The sequence below is a fragment of the Sus scrofa genome, chromosome 2 (genome assembly GCF_000003025.6).
Source record: "Sus scrofa isolate TJ Tabasco breed Duroc chromosome 2, Sscrofa11.1, whole genome shotgun sequence".
NCBI lineage: Eukaryota > Metazoa > Chordata > Mammalia > Artiodactyla > Suidae > Sus > Sus scrofa.
In genome coordinates, this window is record NC_010444.4 from 81,802,054 (window position 1) to 81,821,372 (window position 19,319).

A 19,319-nucleotide genomic window follows, 5' to 3' on the forward strand; every position below is an offset into this window, starting at 1 on the left:
GAACACACAGGGGCCAAGAGGGGAAATGATCTGCTCATTTTCCCACAGGGATGTGTGTGGAGTCTGATGAGAACCTGCAGCCCTCACCCTTTTCAACCCACTGCAGTCAGCTCTGCTCTTGGCTGGATGCCAAGGCTTGGCAATGGCAGGGACCCGCAGTGTTCGCTCAGGATGGGGGTAGGGGTGGGGATGGGGTGGGGGAACTGAGCACAACCTATCCCTTCCTCCTTAAATATTTTCTCCTCCTGCTCATGGTGACTCAGAAAGCAGAGATTCTGGCCTCATCAACAGAGACAGGGACTGGGGTTTGCCCCATATTGCAGAGCTGGTACGGGGCAAAGCAGGGATTCCAACAGATCAGCTGTCTCAAGGCTCTTTCCTTTAGTGGTGGTCTTCTGGGACCACTCTGGGTGACACAGCACCCAATCCCTCAGTCTCAGCTCCCCCAAGGCACCGTTACTTCCTAATAAAATCTCCTCCATCCACCCACCCCCTTAATCCCTCTAAGACAGGAGCTCAGTGAGGCAGGGACCTGCTGCTGGTTCCCCAGAGTCTGGCACTTAGCAGGACTTGATAAATATCTGTTGAGTGAGTGAATGAATGAGTAATAAGACGCTGAATGACTGTGCCAGGCCATGTTCTAAATGCTGGTGACAACTGCAGTGAAAAGGGCAGGCGTGCTCCCTGCTCTCAGGGATCTGACAGTACTTGAATTTAAAGCTAGTGACTGGATTGGAAACTGGGCAGATTTACTGTTTTCCTGACTGATGAGGTGCACAAGCCGGGAGGGAGGTATGGGTGTGGGTGGAGCCTGCAGACCACCCAGTGCCAGCATCTTCGGCATCTTTGTGCAAATGGGAACCTCCCTGGCCTCAGGCAGGACCACCTGCCTGCTGGGTCGGGAGGGTGACCTTTAAGAAGTCGAAGAAAGAGAGGCTGGTGGTGCAGTTAAGTGTTTCATGTTGACCTACTGCTGAGTCCCAAAGAGCTAGGCAGATACCTGGCACAAAGTAGGTACTTAGTAAATTTTGTTCTGTGAATGAAGGGTGGATAGAGAGCAAGTCTGGATGACACAGGTCTAGGGGCTTAAGGGAATCAAGAGTGTTAATGATCAGAATTATTACGACCTATACTTGAATGGGGCTTTGCTGTTTATAGAGCCTTTTAGTGACACAGTGGGTGATTATTCAGTGAGAAAATAGGTGAAGGACTCAGAGGCGCAGGTATATGAGTGAGCCCTCTGTGTTGGGCGCTAGTGGTGTCGACATGAAGAACAGGGCAATGGCAGCAGTTTCAGTGCACCTGCCTTATGTCAAGCCCTTCACATCCATAATCTCTAATATTTTCATTAGCTTGGCAAGGCCAAGGTCATAATCTCCATCGCACAGAGGAGGGCGGGGAGGCTCAGAGATGTCTTGATCTTGCACAGTTGGAACCTGGGTTTATTCTAGGAATGAGATGTAAAAAGCTCACAGCCTGATGGGGACACAAACAGGAAAGCGGAGAGTGTAAATACAACATGACACCCAACTCTAGAAGGCAGGTTGGTCAGAGGTGCCTCACTGCCAAGAGGCAGCAGGGAGGGCTTCCCTGAGATGGTGAGTCTGGAGCTGAGGCTTAGAGGACAGTGGGGCAGGAAGGGCTTTCTAGGCAGTGGGAACCATATCAGCAAAGGCATGGTCTTCCAGGCACTTGGAGGAATTTGGTTTGGCCAGAGCCTTGGGGAGGAAGACGAGGCTGGGAGGTTATGGGGACCAAGTCTGAGGGGATACGTTTAGCAGGGTGTGGGCTTCATCCCAAGGGTGATGAAGGGCATTGCAGGGCTTGGCTTTGTGCTCTAGAGAGCTCCTCCTAGGGCCAGGGTCAGGGGAGTTTTGGGGAATGGGAGGAGTGAGCTGCGGACTTGTGCTTGATGAGATTATTGCTGATGGGGGGGGTTATCCTTCTGCCAGGAGAGTTGACTTGGCTTCCTGGCTGGGGTGGGGTGTCAAGAGTGGAGATACAGGGTTGTCTGTGAGAGTCAACCCTCCTCTTGGCTGATACACCCTGTAGAGTTAGAGGTCCTTCCCCAGCTCCCAAGATCACTGTGGCAGGTCCTGCTCTCTCGTAGCCCCAGCCTCAGCCAAGTCCTCTTCTGCCACTTGACGGCTCACAAACTGTGTCTTAGCAACCCCAAAGGCCTCGCCTTGGCAACTCCAGCTTCTGCAGTCTCCTCCTCTGATTGGGCTGGAGTGGAAAGAGGGGCTGGGGGCACCTTCTGTTCCCCTGCCCAGGGGACCAGCCCTGGCCACCTGCAGCCTGCACCCCTGGGCTCATCAGATGGAGGCTAGTCTATCAGATGAAGCACACGGGTCTGGATTCTGGACAGGACACTGGACTGGGAACTCTGTGAACTGGGTTCTGACCCCAGGGCTGGTGCTCTGTCTGAGTGACCTTGGACAAGTCTCTTTTCCTCCTCAAGCCTCAGTTTGCCCTTCTATAAAACGAGGAGATTGGACGACACCATCCCTAGAGCCTAATATTAATTGTCTCTTTCCGTTTTTATCTTTTTCATGGTTATTGGTTGGATGATTCATTGCTGACATGGATTTTAGTGTCAGATTCCATGGATTTAAACCCTGGTTTGCTTGGACACATCATTGTACATTTCAGAGCCTAGATTATTTTTCTCTGTAAAGTAAATAAATTTCGTGCCAGCTCACCTAAAGGATTGAGAGTTGGGTGAAATGACATGAATGAAAATGCTTTGTAAATGCCAAAGAGCTATACAAATGTTATCTATTTCTTTTTCTTTCTTTCTTTTTTTTTTTCTTTTTTTTTTTTTTTTTGGTCTTTTTAGGGCTGCACCTGTGGCATATAGAAGTTCCCAAGCTAGGGGTCGAACTGGAGCTGTAGCTGCTGGCCTATACCACAGCCATAGCAACGCCAGATCCGAGCCACATCTGTGACCTACACCATAGCTCACGGCAATGCCGGATCCTTAACCTGCTGAGGAGGCCAGGGGTTGAGCCTATGGATACTAGTCAGATTCATTTCCGATGAGCCACAATGGGAACTCCCAAGTGTTATCTATTTCATCACATGGGCTGTGCTCAGCAATGTATTGAGATCCCCCACACTCCCTCCCTCCACTAGAAACAAGAGCAAGCATTTAGTGAGCACCTATTCTGTGCTAAGCATTGTGCTGAGGGTTGTACTCATTTTATCTTTGCAATGATCTATAGGGTTCCTGCTATTATTATTCCCATTTTCCAGATGAACAAATGGAGGCTCTATATGGTTATGCATAGAAGGAGCTCAGCCGGACTCTGGCTTCAAAATTTGACCTTTTAAAATTTAATGAAGTGGCCATGTCAGGACCTCTTCTCTCCATCTTGGATTTTTCCAATTGCCTGAAGTCGGGATCTAACCCAAGGTTTGGTGGGTAGAGGGGTAGCCTTATCATTTATTGAGCAACATCCATGTGCCGAGAATTGACCAGCTTCTTGGGCTTTCACATGAATGCCCATACCTGGGAGGTCTTGTTAAAATGCTGACTCTGATCCTGTGGGTCTGATAATCGGCTACTAGTCTCCATTTCTTTATTTTTTATTTTATTTTTTATGTTTATTTTTTTGCTTTTTAGGGCTGTACCTGTGGCACATGGGAGTTCCCAGGCTAGGGGTGAAATCGGTGCCATAGCCACAGCCATGCAGGATCCAAGCCCCATGGATACTAGTCAGGCTCGTTTTCACTGATCCACATTGGGATTTCCCTCTTCTCCATTTCTAATAAGCTCTCAAGATATGCTGATGTTGCTGGACTGTGGACCACATGAGTAGCAAGGTGCTAAAGGACTTTAAAAATCATCTTCTTGAATCCCGGGGAGCACATCTTACTAGTTCCAGGGTCACAGATGGGGAAACTGACTCTTGAGAGGCAGTGTGCCTTACCGAGGGTCCCATCACATACAAAGGGTGGGTTTGAACTGCTTGATGTTGCACAGCACCGGGGCTACAGGGCAAGAAACGCTTCCTAGCTGTGTGGCTCCTGCTTGGACTTCTGCCTCTGCAACTGAAGCAGTGCAGTGATCTCTGAGGCCCCTGCTGGGAACTGCTTCTTTGGGTTCGTCATTAACAGATCAGCTCTGGATGCTGGCTCCCAGTGGGAACAAAGCCCTGGCCCAGGAAGTGTCCTGGCAGTTGAGTGAACATCTTAGGATCAGGATTGGAGTCTGCACACAAATGACTCACCCCTCAACCTGACTCTTTTGGAATCCTGCCTTTATTTGAAAATGTTTTGTATTTGATTCATCATGGATTTTTTTGCATTAATTTTATTTAAAAGTATTGCACATAATGTTTTTTGTCTTCATGACTTGAGGGTTTTTTTTTTCTCTTTTTTTAGCATCTCCTTACATTTGGCACCTGAGGCAGGTGCCTCTCCTACCCAGTCACTTCAGCTCGGGCTGGCCCTGTGTCTCCTCCCTCCCCCTCCTGCCTCATGGCATTAGGATGCTGCCTGTGAGGCACTGGGGTGCCCACCCGGCAGCCAGCCAGCTGATGGATTTATTTCCCAGCAGGGGAATCCATCCCTTTGCTTGCCCTTTGGCTGACCTGCTCTGGGGATGGCAGCAGGGACTGTGGGCCTGAGGGTGGTCCAGGGATCACTCTGACGTGGGATTTGCCACATTAGGTCCTTTACCAGTGGGGTGATGGCGAGAAGTGACTTGGAATTTAAATTCTGCCACCCCTCTGCTTGGACCTGCCTGCTCTGGTCCTGGTCAACCTCTCTGCCCTCCTGTCTACCGTCCTCCATTGCTCACTAGGTTTCTGTCCCATGACCTTATCAGGTTTATTCCTACCTCAGGACCTTTGCACTTGTTGCCTGGACACTTGTTTCATGGCCAGCTGCTTTTCCCCGTCCAGGTGTCGGCTTCAGTGTGTCTTCTTTCAAGTCTCCCCGCAGCCCCTGCCCTCCTTAGCACACCCCCTCTTTTATTTCCTTCCTAGAACTTAGATAACTTGGTGGAATTTGTTCACTCGCTTGTTTCCTGTCTCCTCACTAGAACACAAGCTTTGCTAGAGCTTGGATTGTGTCTTATTTGTCTTAGTCTTCATTGTCTTTCCAGTTCCTGCAGAGTAATTGGCCCATCATAAGTCCTCAGTGAGCATTGACAAATCAATGAGCTGTACCCTGAAACTTCAGTTTCCACATTTGTGAGAAGAGGTAACACATGGTCAGAATAAAAAGCAAAATGACCTAGGTGGGCTGGCACTGTTATCCCCATTTTATAGCAGATGAACTTGAAGCTCAGAGAAATGGTGGGACTTGCCCAAGAGCACGCAACTCAGAAGTGCTAGGGCTGGAGTTCTCTCCAGTTTGAAGAAGCACCTGGCCCCATTCCCTGCTTGGAGTAGGTGGTCAGCAACATAAGAGCTGGATCTGAGTGCCTCTGAATCTTTTGCCATCTGCTGCTTGAACTGTAAGACCCTACTTGCCTGCCTGGCTGTCACAGCTTCCTGATGAGACAGAGACAGGAATTCTAATGGCTGGGTTTTGTGGAACACAAAGTCCTGCCTCTTGCCAATGGAGAGATACATTTTCTCCTCACTGGCAATTACCACGCTGAATGTCTGGGGAGCGATTCTCATCTTCCAGGCACTTTACCAAGATTAACTTCTGAACCCTATGTAGCAATGCTTGCTGCCACTGGAGGGGGCGCCTGGGGGAGTGTGGGTGGCAGTGTCTGTGTCACAGGAGAAGCTAAGATTTGGAAGAGCTCTCTGTCCCCAAGTCAACATCCCCCGGAGTTTGTTCTATTTTCCTGAGAGCAATTTCTCCGCTGTCCAAAAATGCACTGACCTTCTCGAAGATTCAAGGATTCTGACTTTCCCTGCCCTGGGTGGTCATTGATTCAGCAATGTATCCAAAAATATTTCCTGAGAATATCCTAGGCATTCTTCTAATCCTGAGGCTACAATGGGGGGGGGGGGGACGACAAAATATATATTGCCCTTGCCCTCCTATAATATTGGATCAGTAGGGGAGACAGATAACAATGTCCAGTAACTGGCAGTGTGACTGGGGATAGGTTGTCTTCCCTCTCTGGGCCTTCGGGTTTTATCTTCTTCATTCCTAACCCCCCTGCTTAAAAGCCTTCAATGACCCATTGTTGCATATAGAGCAAGATGAGCATCTCTGGCCTGATCTTCAAGGCCCTTCAGTGTTAGGCTCTATTCAATCTTTTCCAGCATGTGCTTTCTGCTCTCCCACCCCCTCTTTGCTCCATTTTAATTTAACCGCCACTCTATTGTCACTTTCTAAGTGCCAGACATAGTCTAAATGCTTCACAAATTTTGACTTGTTTAATCCTCACAGAAGGCTCTTGGAATTAGTGTTGTGATTCTCATCATCTCCATTTTAAAGATGAGACCACAGAGACACAGAGAGGTAGGTAACTTGCTTAAGTGCACACAGCTGCTAAATGGCAGGGCTGGGATTTGGACCCAGGCAAGCCGGCACCCACTCCATGAACTCCACTGCTGCTCTGTTGCCTCTCTCTCCTGGGCACTGACTCTACTGCTCTCCTTTTCTAGATATAATTCAACAGCCATTGTCCACTAATAGGACGCCTTCCCTGATGCCTCTCAGGCTGAATGAATTCTTCTGTTTCTTTATTCCCACAATGCCTTGCACATCCCTTCTCAAAGCAGCCCTTCTCATAGACTATTGTTGTATTTTTTGTTTGTTTGTTTTTGCATTGTCTTCTCTGCTGCATCCTGAGCACTTCAGTAGCAGGGAGGCTGCAACTCAACTTCTCTGCCCCTTCTTGCCCAGTTCAGCATCCCAATATCATCCATTCTCTATGCAGCAACCAGAGACAGCTTTTAAAAGTAAAACCAGTTTTTATCATGCCTCTCTGCTTAACCCGTCCAGTGACAACTGATTGCATTTAGAAGGCTCTGCACAGTCTGGTCCCTGCCTCATTCTTGCCCTCATTTGCTGCTACTCTCCCCCTTTGCTCACTCTACTCCAGCCACAGAGGCCTCTTTTTTATCCCAGACAGTCTAGGCTCTCAGTAGGGCCTCTGCCAGAGCTATTTTCCCTGCATGCAACGCCCTGCTTCACATTCTTACAAACTGACTTTTCATTATTTGAGCCTCAGTTCCATGTCACCATTGCAGACACACCTCCCCTATTGTTTGTTTATTTAAATGTTTTCATATGTACCTTTTCATTGTTGTTAATGACTGTGTCTACCTGAAGTCTATAAGCCCCATGAGAGCAGGGATCTGGGGTGTCTTGTTCAGCACCTGGAACAGTGCCTGACACACAATAACCATTCGATGAGTCCATGTTGAAGGAAGGTAGATGCTCACCAAGGCCCTTTGTGATGCTACAATTCAGCTAGGCTCAGATAATATAATATGTTATATCTAAATTGGTCTCATCTCAGGCTAAAAGCTGGGATAATTTCACAAGCTGAAATTCACTATCTTTATCATCTTCCTATGTCTTACCTGCAATCATACTCCCAGAAATAAGGCAATTTTATTGACTGTTCTCGGCTGACTTCTCTTCATCAGGGATGATTAGAACTTCTTACATACATTTTAATTTGTCTACCTAAGACTCAAGGAAACTTGTGAGGTATTGCCCTCACAAGGACAATACCTGGGGACATCCTGAAAAGCAAAAATGCTGGCTTAGAGGTGCTCAGGACCCAATGGGAGCACGCACACACAGTCATCACGGCTGTCACATTTTATCAGTAACAGGAGAGACATCATGCTCCAGGAAGGCACAAGAGCTCTGAGTCCTGCCAGGGCCTCCTGGGCCAAACACTCCTCATTTAAGACCTCAAAGGAATGGTGGTCTGTTGCCTACAGGGATGTGCAGCCAAACTCAGGGCAAATTGGAAAAGAGAGGCTTCACATGCATCTGGTTAAAGCGAGCAGGATGGACAAAAAAGGCACAGAAATAAGGTCCGAGTGTCTGAATGCAGGGTCATTGCTAATGTGCATCAGCCAGAATATAAGTACCACCATCCTCAACCTTCTCCAAAAGGATATAGAAGGGAAATTTGTCAAGGTACCTGAGAGACCAACTTCCATACATTTTCATCCTCTTGAGAATCAGGAGGGACCTTTCTTGTTCATTTCCACCTCTTCCTTCAAGCTTCTTTGAGATGGGGAAGGAAATAGCATCCCAAATGTACGAGCTGGGGAACTCTAAGGCTTAATCTTCTAAGCAAAATGGTGAACTGAATAGAACTCTTGATCATGAATTCAAAGGTCTTGGCTCTGGTCTCAGCCTTGTGGAAATTTGGATAAATTCCTCTCTGTCTCTGATCCTTGCCTCATGTGGCTGTTGGGCTTGATTTTTAAATCAATGATTTCCATTTCAAGTCTTCTATCTTTATGAGCTTATGATTCAGATTACTTTCAACGGAAAGCTCTCACTCTTTTATTTTTCTTTTGATCAACCTTGCCAACAGTCATGGCCTCTGGGCACAGCGTAGGTAGTGGAGATCATTCTGGCTTGGAAGAATCTGTTGCGGGTTGATATACCCCTTACTTTTCCTGAAACAGTTACTCTAATGTATGTGGCTTACCAAAACTTTCTGCTAAGGATAAGAATGTTCAGAACACACTGAGGAGAGAAAGTCATGATTTGAGTTAATGACTTCCAAAGTGGAACCGCATTTGAATGGCAGAAATCGTTATTGATATTTAACATACTTCTGCATGAAATGATATATCTTGGGTTTGCTTCAAAATAAGTTTCTCTCCCTCCCTCCCTGTGTGTGCATGTGTATGTGTGATGAGAGTGGGTGTGGGTAGAGATGAAACAAAATTGGCCAACTGTTGAAGCTGGATGATGGGTATGTGGGGGTTTATTATACTATTCTTTCTATTTTAAAAACTATGTTTGAAATATTTCATCACAAAAAGCCCTTTGGAGACTGACACCAGCCTTTTTCTCCACTCTCATTTCACAGTCCCCATACCGAGGAGCCTCTGGCACACAGATATCACCCTGGTGGCTGTGATTTCATACTTCTGGACCTTCACACATGGTTCCATCTGTCCAAGGTACTTTTCCTCCTCTTTTCCCACAGTTCATCACTCCTGCTTCTGAGATCCCACAGCCTTATATACTCTCCTTGATTACATCACAAATCATATCACATTGCAATTGTTTTCTGCTTCCTGTGCTGGTCTGTGGCCTTCTTGGCATATTTCTCCGTCTCCCCAGTTCACAGCCAGTGCATTAAGAGTCCTCAGCACATGTTTACAGAGGGAATACTAGCAGGAATGGTAGCTACCTTTTTTTGGAGCACTTACTATGTGCCAGGGATTGCCCTAATCTCATATAGGTATTTCGTTAAATCCTCACTATAAATGGGTACTATTAACCCATTGTCTTCTCCAAAGGTCACTCTCCCAAGATCAGGTGACAGTGTGACAGAGCTGAGACTAGGACTCAGAACTGAAACTACTCTGCCCTTCTCCCAGCATCTGGAATTTTAAGACTTCTCTATGAATCTTACACAACAGGCCCAGGATTTGCAGAGCCCGGGGTTTAGGCTCAATTCTGCTGCTAAACTGCTGAGTGACCTTGGGCAAATCACCTCTGCCCCCAAGCTAAGTCTTCCCTTCTCCCCAGGAGACTCTCCCCGGTGAGGGAGAGGATCACGTGAGTCAAGGGCCCTCCCAGCTTTCGCTAGCAGAGAAAAGGTTTCCTCTTTCACATTTGGTCTCCTGCTGCTGAACTGGCTTTCCTGTTTGGGAACCTCCGAGATTCTCCACCTCTTTTCTTGCTACTTGCAACCTCCCAGAACCAAGCCCTGTTCACAACCTGCTGCTCAGGTCCCCTCTTCCCCCTTCCTTCCTTGCAGGCGTCTCTCTGGAGGTGGGGGCGGAACCCTGGGGAGGAGGGAGGGGGAGCGTGTAGCCGCCAGCTTCGTGAGGCTTCCCCGCGGTTTCTCGGCCCCCTCCCCCCACGGAAACTCAGCCTCACACTTTCTAGGGATGTTCCGGGGACAGCCAGAGTCAGTGACTGCAGCAGCCGGCCTCAAGCACCTGTGCTAGTTAGGCTCTCTGAAGGAAGTCCGTGGTCCTGAGCTAGGGTGGAGGTGGGGGTTTGGAGGAAAAAGGGGGTGGCGCGCTCCTTCTTCCCAGCCTAGGCCCAGGCTGCCCAACTGTGGCCCGGGACCCTTTTGTGCTGTTTTCCCTCCCACCCTCTTTCCCACTTCCAGCCGGGACCCGCCATTGCATGGCCAGGCCTTGGCGAACTACAGAGCCAAGACGGTGATGAGCGATTGTGACTAGGCCCCCCTTCCCAGGTCGCCCCTGACACCGCTCTGGGGTAGCCGAAATTCCCCCATCAGTGCCACCATCCACTCCCAAGAAACGCGGGAGGCCCCAGTTCCTGGTCTTTGTTCCCTGCTCGCCAGGAAGCTGGCGCCCGCCGAGAGCTGCCCGCCGCCACGGTGCTGACGCGGGGAGCGGAGCCCGTGGGGGCGAGGGACCGGCCTCCGCGGCGGTGGTACCGAACCCGAACCAAAGCAGGAGAGGAGCTGGCGGGGCGGCGGCTGTCCGCCCGTGGAAGGGCTCACCCGGGGGGAGTACCCCCGCGGGAGCGGGAGCTGTCCCTGAGGTGGTGCTGAAGCGAGAAGGAGCCCGAGGCGCCCTCCGCCTCGCCCCGGAAGAGCCGGCGGCAGCTGAGCGCTACCGGGAGAAGGCAGGCAGGCGGAGGAAACCGCCCTCTGGGAGCCCCGCAGCGCGGGGCCTATGGCTGGGGTCTTTCCGGCGAACCTTCTCCAGCGGAGGAGGTGGTGGCTCAGCAACAGAGAGCGCGCGCGCGTTCTACGAACCTGTTGGAGGCTGCAGCTCCTCCGCGGCCGACCAGGGTGCCCGGGACCGAGCTTCTGGAGCGCCTCTCCCTCCCCCTCTTCCTGGACTCCTCCGCGGAGGCGCTCCTTCCTGCCCCGACTAGCACATGTGCACGCTGGGGGCACTGAACCCCTCTTCCGTCCGCCCCGAATGTCAGCCGAGCTGCCGGGCACAGAGCCGAGAGGCCTCCCCCAAGGGCAGACCCGCTCCCAGGGAGACCCAAGCTTCCAGAGAAAGGAGGCGGGGGCTGGCGACGGGGACGAGAGAGGGCGCCAGCAGAGGTGTCTGAAAACAAGAGGGAGGCATGTGGGAGTTCCCCATACAGTCGTGTCTGCCGTGAAGTTCGGGGACAAATGGGGTCCTGTTACTTAGGGAACAAAGGACATCCTGCCTTGGAAATATCTATCTCTCCATTTCTGTGACTAACGACCAAATGCAGATCTTGTACCCTCTCTGTTGCAAACTCCACTCACTGATTCAGCTGCCTACAGCCCCTCACTCTAGTCCTTCACCCACCATTCCTGAGAGGGAGCATTCTAAACCTTCCATATGTATCGTGTACCTATAATACAATGCAAGCTCTTCGTTGTGGCATTTAAGACCCTTTGCCAGGAAGACTCAGCGTCTCCTCTTCAGCTTGTTCCCACGAGGGCAGATATCCACTCTTTTGGAACAGGTTTACCCCAGTGCCTTAGCACCTGCTGCTCCCTTTGTCTGGAATGTTCTTCCCTTTACTACTTGTACTTTATCTTCAATTTAAAATGTCCTCATTCTCAAAGAATATTAACTAATCCCTAAGGCACAACCATTCTCTTCTCTAAGATCCCCCAGCCTCTACATCTCTCTACAAGGCTTCTTGTCACATTGTATTGTAATTACTTATGTATCTATATTCTCTGTTACCAGGCTCATAAAAAGTGGTTGCATATTTTATTTTTCTCTGTATTTCCATCTTCTAGCATGGTGACTGACATATAATAGAATTGAATTATATCTGCTGAGTGAATGTACATGTGAGAGAGGTCAAGAATTCCCATTGTGGCTCTTGGGTTAAGAACCCAAGTAGTATCCATGAGGATGCGGGTTTGATCCCTCGCCTAGCTCAGTGGGTTAAGGATCCTGCATTCCCGCAAGCTGCAGTGTAGGTTACAGATATGCCTTGGATCTGGTGTAGCTGTGGCTGTGGTGTAGGCTGACAGCTGCAGCTCTGACTGGACCCCTAGTCTGGGAACTTCCATATGCCTCGGGTTCAGCCCTAAAAATGCAACAACAAAAAAAATTTTATTTATATGTTTTCTTGCCTATCATTGGCTTTCCCTCAAATGGGACTGAGACTTTACTAGGGCAAAGGTTGTGAATGTCTAATTCCCTGCAGTATTCTCAGTAGTTAGCATTCTGAGGAGCACTAACCTCACACCAATGAATCTGTAGTCCCCTTCTTCCTGGAATGGTTTGAGCTATTGTGCATGTCATCATGCAATCTTCTATTAGGTATAAATTAACGAGAATGTTTAAGGAAAGAAGGTCACATTTATATTCCATGGGCTGGGGAAGAAGAGAAGGTGGAGGGTTATAGATGTGTGACTGTGAGATGACAGGTCCGAGTCACAGTCCCCTTTCACCATAGCAACTCACTTTCCACATCATAAAAAGCACTTTCACATTCATAATCTCATTGGATATTCATAACAACCTTATCTGATAGATATTATTCTCTCCAACATTGAAAAGATCTGAGGCTAAAAGAGCAAGACTAACTTGACCAAGATCACACAGTCTATGTGGTGATGCTATTCCCAGTACTGTATTGTGTGCTGAGGATCTAGAACTAAGACATGGCCCATGCCCTCCTGGATTTAACATTAGTAAGAGACACGGCACAGAAACAATAGATCATAATACAATTTTATAAATAGTCCAGCAGTGGTTCTCAAGCTGGGGATGGGTAGGTTGGAAAAGAAATGGATAGACTGCTAGGGTCAGAATAGAATTCTTCTCAATAACAATTTCAATTTGTTCAGCCCTTTCCAGGTATCAGGTACTGTCCTAAGTATTTTACACATGATGTCTCAACTTATCATTCCTGCCTATGTCTATCCCCATTTTGCAGAGCTAACAGAGATTTTGGGAGGTTAAGTAACTTGGCCAAGGTCATAAGGCCGGTAAAGAGCTGAGCTGGGACTTGACCTGAGTTTGTTTGACTTGAAGCTGGAGTTCTCAATCATTATGCACCCCCAGATCTACTGAATCCGAGTGTCTGGTGAGTAGGGATGGACCTAGGATTTTAAGGTGATTCTTAGGTCATTCTTTTATATCTTCATCCCATTTGAGAAATGCTCACGTAGACGGTGAGGCAGAGGGATGAACACTGTCTGTGGGGAGGAGTTACAGAGTCGAAACTGGATCTTGAAGGATTAAATGGGAGTTTCCAGGCAGACTGAGGTAGAGTGTTTCAGACAGAGGAAATGGAATATTCGAGATCCTTTCCATACCTTCGAAGGTATGGAAACCAGGGGACTGGTTGTGCTTCGATAGAAATGGAAAGTAAACCTGGCAAAAGGGATGAGAGATGGGAAATGAGTGTGGAATTCAGTTTGGACTTCACTGTATGCTTTTATCCTACAGGCAATGGAGAGCCATTGAAAGGCAAGAGCTCTGCTTTAACAACTGGCATCATCACCTTGATCATCTCACAGTAGCAACACTGGGTCCGTCCTTTACAGTATGTAAAGTGCTTTCTACTAACAAAAATATCACTCTGGAGTGATGTGGTCGTGAACTTCCATGAGGAGTCCATACATTTGGGCTTGTTCTTATTGTTCCTAGAACCTAGCAGAGACCATGGTACAATGTAGGCGCTCACTAAGCATTTGTTGAAGAGGAAGAAATTGGAGGAATCAGTTTAGAGGCTGCTGTAATCATTTAAGTAAGAGAGGTTTGAGAGAAGCATCATTTAATTAAGAGCGCAGAATTCTTTGAACTACTGACTCTGGAAAATTAAAAACCCATGGCCCTTACCTCTGAGCACTTTGAGGAGGCTGGAATTTAGTTATCCATAATGGCTGCTGAAAAATTGCAACAGTTTTCCTCTCCAACATACAGAAAATCATCTTGGCACCTAGGCGGCCAACACCCAGCCAAGCCAGGATTTCCTCTGCACTTTAGGTCTTTTGGCTCCTGGATTTTGGTCTCAATGGTCTCTATTATGTGGCAATAATATTACATGCCATTTTTTGTTTCAGTGTTTTAAAAGGCCAATCACCATGTTAATGAAACTCAGTCTTGGCTCCAGAATTAAATCTACCTTCTGTTTCTCCACCCTTCTGGGAAGTCCACATGGACCCTGATAATGGCTAACTTACAGACAATTGACTTTTATCAGGCCCCTTTAAAGCCTTTGACATATATTAATCCTATGAGGTGTGCCTCATCTCTACTTTACACATAAAGAAAAAAGACATCAAGAGACTTGCCCAAGGTTGCACCCTGTCAGAGGTAGGCTTCAAACCCTGGCTGTTTGACCTGGGTCTGTAGGCGCCAACTCTGTACATGGCTGCCTCCCAGGTACAGATTTTCCCACTCTGCTTCCTCCCAGACCTGTATAAGCCTGGACAAATAATTTAATCTCTGAGAGCTTCAGTTTCCTCTTCTGTTAAATTGAGATAAAAAGGAATGTTGCTGGGGATGGGTGGGAAATGAGGTAACATATGAAGGTGTCTAAATGGTGCTGGCTCCTTTCCTGGTCTTCCTCATCTGGACCACTGGTTCCACATCTGCCCAGCTGCTTGGTCCGCTGTCGAATTCTTCCTTTCCTTCAGTATCCCATCCATCAGCAAATCATTTAAGCTCTTCCACCAAAATATATCTTAAATTAGTCTACTTCTTTCCCTCTCCTCTACATCCCATCTTGTATACATCATCCTCATCTTCAGCTGACTACTACAACAGCTTCTTAACTGGTGTCCCTGGTTTCCATTCTTGCCCCCCCAAGTGATTTTTAAAACATATATCCCATGTGGAGTTAGTAGATGCAAACAGCTGTATTTAGAATGGATAAGCAATGAGGTCTTACTGTATAGTGCAGGGAACTATATCCAATCTCTTGTGATAGAGTATGATGGAGGATAATATGAGGAAAAGAATGTGTATATATATATATATATATATGTGTATGTATATGGTATATATGTATGTGTGTGTATGTATGTGTGTGTGTGTGTGTGTGTATGTCTGGGTCACTTTGCTGTACAGAAGAAATGTACATAACACTGTAAATCAACTATAATTTAAGGAATTAAAGGAATACCCCATACAGAAAAGAATGCAAATCGTGAAAACAAGTTTGATTAATTACCACAAAGTGATCACACCTGTGCAGCCAGTGCCCAGAGAATGAAACGGAACACTGCATGTCCCCTTCATGACACCCGAGTTATTATCACCTTACTCTTCCTCAAAGAAGAGTTATTATCACCTTATTCTTCCACAGTTCTTACCTCTGACACTAAATTAGTGTTGCTGACTTATGGAACCATACAGAATGTATTTTTTGTTTGGCCTCATTTCCTCAGTATTGTGTTTGTGAGATTCATTCATGCTGCCTTTGTCAGCAATGGGTTGCTTTTCATCGCTCTATTATTCTACTCTATGACTATATCTCAATTTGTTGATGAATTTTTGCCTTCAAACTTTGTATAAATCTTTTGTGCATATATATATATATGTAAGAGTTTTTATATATAAAATCTTTTGTTATATATATATATATGTAAGCGTTTTTATTGTCCCATGAATGAAACAAATGTGTGAGGTGTACATATACTCAACTTTAGTAGTAGATATTTCCAAACAGTTCTCCAAAGCAGGGATACCAGTTTATACTCTTAGAAGCTGTGTATGAGAGTTCTCATTGCTCCATATCCTTACCAATACTTGGCATTGTAATCTGTTTTTACTTTTAGCCATTCTGTGCATGTAGTTCTTTTAATTGGAATTTACCTGATGGCTAGTGAAGTACTTATCTACATGTTTAATAATTATTTAGAAAACTTCTTTTGTGAAGTGCTTGCTCATGTCTTTTGCCAATTTTTCTACTGTCATATCTGTTGTTTTCTTATTGATGTACTGGAATCCTTTATATATTCTGGATAGGAATCCTTTGAGACTAGATATATTGTTACTGTCTTCTCCTAGTCTGTGGTTTTCTCTTTTGCTCTCTTGATGGTGTCTTTTGAAAAACAAAAGTTGCTAAATTTAGTGCAGTTCAATTTATCAATTTTTCCTGTACAGTTAGTGCTTTTTGTCTTCTGTTTAAGAAATTTTTATCTATTCAAGGTCATGAAAACATTCTCCTTGTTGTCGTTTAGAATCTTTATTATTTTACCTTTTTCTTCAAATTTACGATTCACATAGAATTGATTTTAATGTGTGGTGTGAAGTAGGGGTTAAGATTAATTTTATTTGACCATATGGCTACCCTATTGATACAGCACCATTTATTGAAAGAAAGACCAATTTCCCTTGCACTGTTCTGCATGCTATCTTTGTCATAAATCAAGTATTCGTATTTGTTTGGGCCCTATGTGGCTTTTAAAAATATGAAACAGGAGTTCCTGTCCTAACTCAGCAGAAACAAATCTGATGTGTATCCGTGAGGACCCAGTTTTGATCCCTGGCCTTGCTCAGTGGGTTAAGGATCCAGCATTGCCATGAGCTGGGCGTAGGTCGAAGACACAGCTTGGATCCCGCATTGCTGTGGCTGTGGTGTAGGTGGGCTGCTACAGATCTGATTTGACCCCTAGCCTGCTAACCTCCATATGCTTCAGGTGTGGCCCTAAGAAGACAAAAACATAAAAAATAAATAAAAATAAATAAAAATATGAAACAGATAAAGTTATTAGCCTCCTATCCCTCTAATAAATCTTCCTACTGAACTCAGAATAAAACACTAAGTTCCTCTCAAGGCCTTTAAAATTTCTCATGGTCTGTCCCAGCTATCTTTCAGATCCTATTGCTCCACCTCTCACCTTCTTGCTTCCTCCACACCAGCCACACAGTGTCTTTTCATTCCTCATGTGCACCTCTCATTCACAGCTCAGGGTCTCGGCTCTTTTCATTGTTGCTTACTTCTCAGCATTCAGGCCTTTGTACAAACGTCTTCTCTGGGAAGTTGTATCTGTCTACATTCTCTGAAATAGCCCCTTCTCATCATAAGTTACACTCTATTTGATTACCTTGTTTCGTTTTTGAAAACACTTCTTACTCTTTGAGACATTTATTTGTTTTCAGTTTCTCTCATCAGAATGTAATCTCCATGAGAACAAGTCAGCTGTGTTTCTCTCTGAACCCACAGAGCTGGGAAAAGTGGCTCAATGAATGTTGGTTGACTCAATGAGAATGATACCTTCTCCGCTCTATTTTCCAGGCCATCCACTTCTTACGTCTGTGTGGTGCAGAGCATCTCAAAAGTTGTGGCACAGTGTGACACACTGACTAGGTAGGTTGAAAAATTCCACCATTATCAATTTCACACATGACTTGTTTTCCTGTTTTTATTGATGTTCTTAAGATCCTAGCTGTCATTATTCCAACAAATCAATTTGTACTAATTGTTGAGGGAGAAAAGAAGGAAAAATGTTATTTCTTGAACACTTATTTTACCTTACTCAATTCTAAACAGCCACTTGAAGGGAAATGTTATCACCTCCAGTTTACAGGTAAAGAAACAACGACTCAGAGAAGCAAGAATGGTAAATGCTCATAAAACAGTACAATCAGGTTGCATAAAAATTACTGTGGAATTTATGGGCTATGGAAGTTCCCAGGCTAGGGGTCAAATGAAGCCAGTTCAAGTCCATATCAAGATATTCCACATGATTGGAGTTCCCATCATGGCTCAGTGGTTAGCGAATCCGACTAGGAACCATGAGGTTGCAGGTTCGATCCCTGGCCTCACTCAGTGGGTTAAGGATCCGGCGTTGCCGTGAGCTGTGGTGTGGGTTGCAGACAGGGCTCGGATCCCACATTGCTGTGGCTCTGGTGTAGGCTGGTGGCTACAGCTCCAATTGGACCCCTAGCCTGGGAACCTCCATATGCCAAGGGTGCGGCCATAGAAAAGACGAAAAGACAAAAAAAAAAAAAAAAAAGATATTCCACATGATTCACGGCACATGCAAGTAAGGAATTTAGCAGAAGCTTTAAATATTGGTTTTGGGGGAGTTCCCATCGTGGCTCAGTGGTTAACGAACCCGACTAGTATTCATGAGGATGCAGGTTCAACCCCTGGCCTCACTCAGTGGGTTAAGGGTCCCATATTTCATGAGCTGTGGTGTAGGTCGCAGACGTGGCGTGGCTCGGATCCCGAATTGCTGTGGCTGTGGTGTAGGCCGGCGGCTATAGTTCTGATTAGACTCCTAGCCTGGGAACCTCCATATGCTGCTGGTGTGGGCCTAAAAAGACAAAAAACAAAAATATATATATATATATATATATATATATATATATTGCTTTTGTGGAATAGTACTTATATTCTAGGCTTGGTCTAACCCCTTACCAAATTTGTGACATTGGGCAAGCCACATGAAACCAAATTTCCTCATACATAAGGTGAGAATAGAATCGAATCTGTTTTTTTTTTTTTTTTTTAAGATTATTGAGAGGATTAAATGGTAATATGCCTGTCAAGTGCCTGCATATAAAAAGAGCTCAGGGAGTTCCCATTGTGGCTCAGTGGAAATGAATCTAATATCCATGAAGACGCAGGTTCCATCCCTGGCCTTGGTGGGTTAAGGATCCACATTGTCATGAGCTATGGTGCAGGTCACAGATGTGGCTCAGATCTGGTGTTGCTGTGGCTGTGGTGTAGGCTGTCAGCTACAGCTTCAGTTCGAACCCTGAAAACCTCCATATGCTGCAGGTGTGGCCCTAAAATAAAAGTAAATAAAAATTTTTAAAAAGACAAAATAAATAAATAAGAAAAAAGAGCTCAGTAAATGCTGTCTGTTTTTTTTTTTTTTTTTTTTTTTTGGTTGGTTGGTTTTTTTTTTTTTTTGCATTTTAGGGCTATGGAAGTTCCCAGGCTAGGGGTCGAATAGGAGCTACAGATGCCAACCTACACCACAGCCACAGCAACACCAGATCTGAGCCACATCTGTGGCCTATACCATAGCTCATGGCAATGCCAGATCCTTAGCCCACTGAGTGAGGCCAGGGATGGAATCCACATCCTCATGGATACCAGTCAATATTCGTTTCTGCTGCGCCACAAAGGGAACTCCATGGCTGCTATTATTATTGTTGTTGTTTTGAATAGTAATTCAGTTGCTCTTTTAAGATGTTGCTGAGAAGTCACAATAGGAGATGAGATGCTTCACAGTAACTCATGTAGAACTTTATAGAATTGTACACAAAATCCTTCAAATTTTGACAGTGATCTTTTTC

At 46.0% G+C, this 19,319-nt stretch overlaps 1 protein-coding gene and 1 long non-coding RNA gene across 2 annotated transcripts in view; one reads left to right on the top strand and one right to left on the bottom strand.

Moving 5' to 3' along the window:
* The window catches only part of CPLX2 (complexin 2), an 80,663-nt gene extending 69,527 nt beyond the window's left edge, over window positions 1-11,136 (bottom strand). Inside the window, exon 1 of the mRNA XM_021084435.1 lies at window positions 10,862-11,136. The gene's annotated coding sequence lies outside the window, so the exon portion shown is untranslated. The remainder of the gene's footprint in view (window positions 1-10,861) is intronic.
* LOC110259397 overlaps window positions 1-17,855 on the top strand; it is a 71,667-nt gene extending 53,812 nt beyond the window's left edge. The window contains exons 4-7 of the long non-coding RNA XR_002341734.1: window positions 8,984-9,077; window positions 12,991-13,140; window positions 13,506-13,602; window positions 17,305-17,855. This is a non-coding gene — a long non-coding RNA (uncharacterized LOC110259397). The remainder of the gene's footprint in view (window positions 1-8,983; window positions 9,078-12,990; window positions 13,141-13,505; window positions 13,603-17,304) is intronic.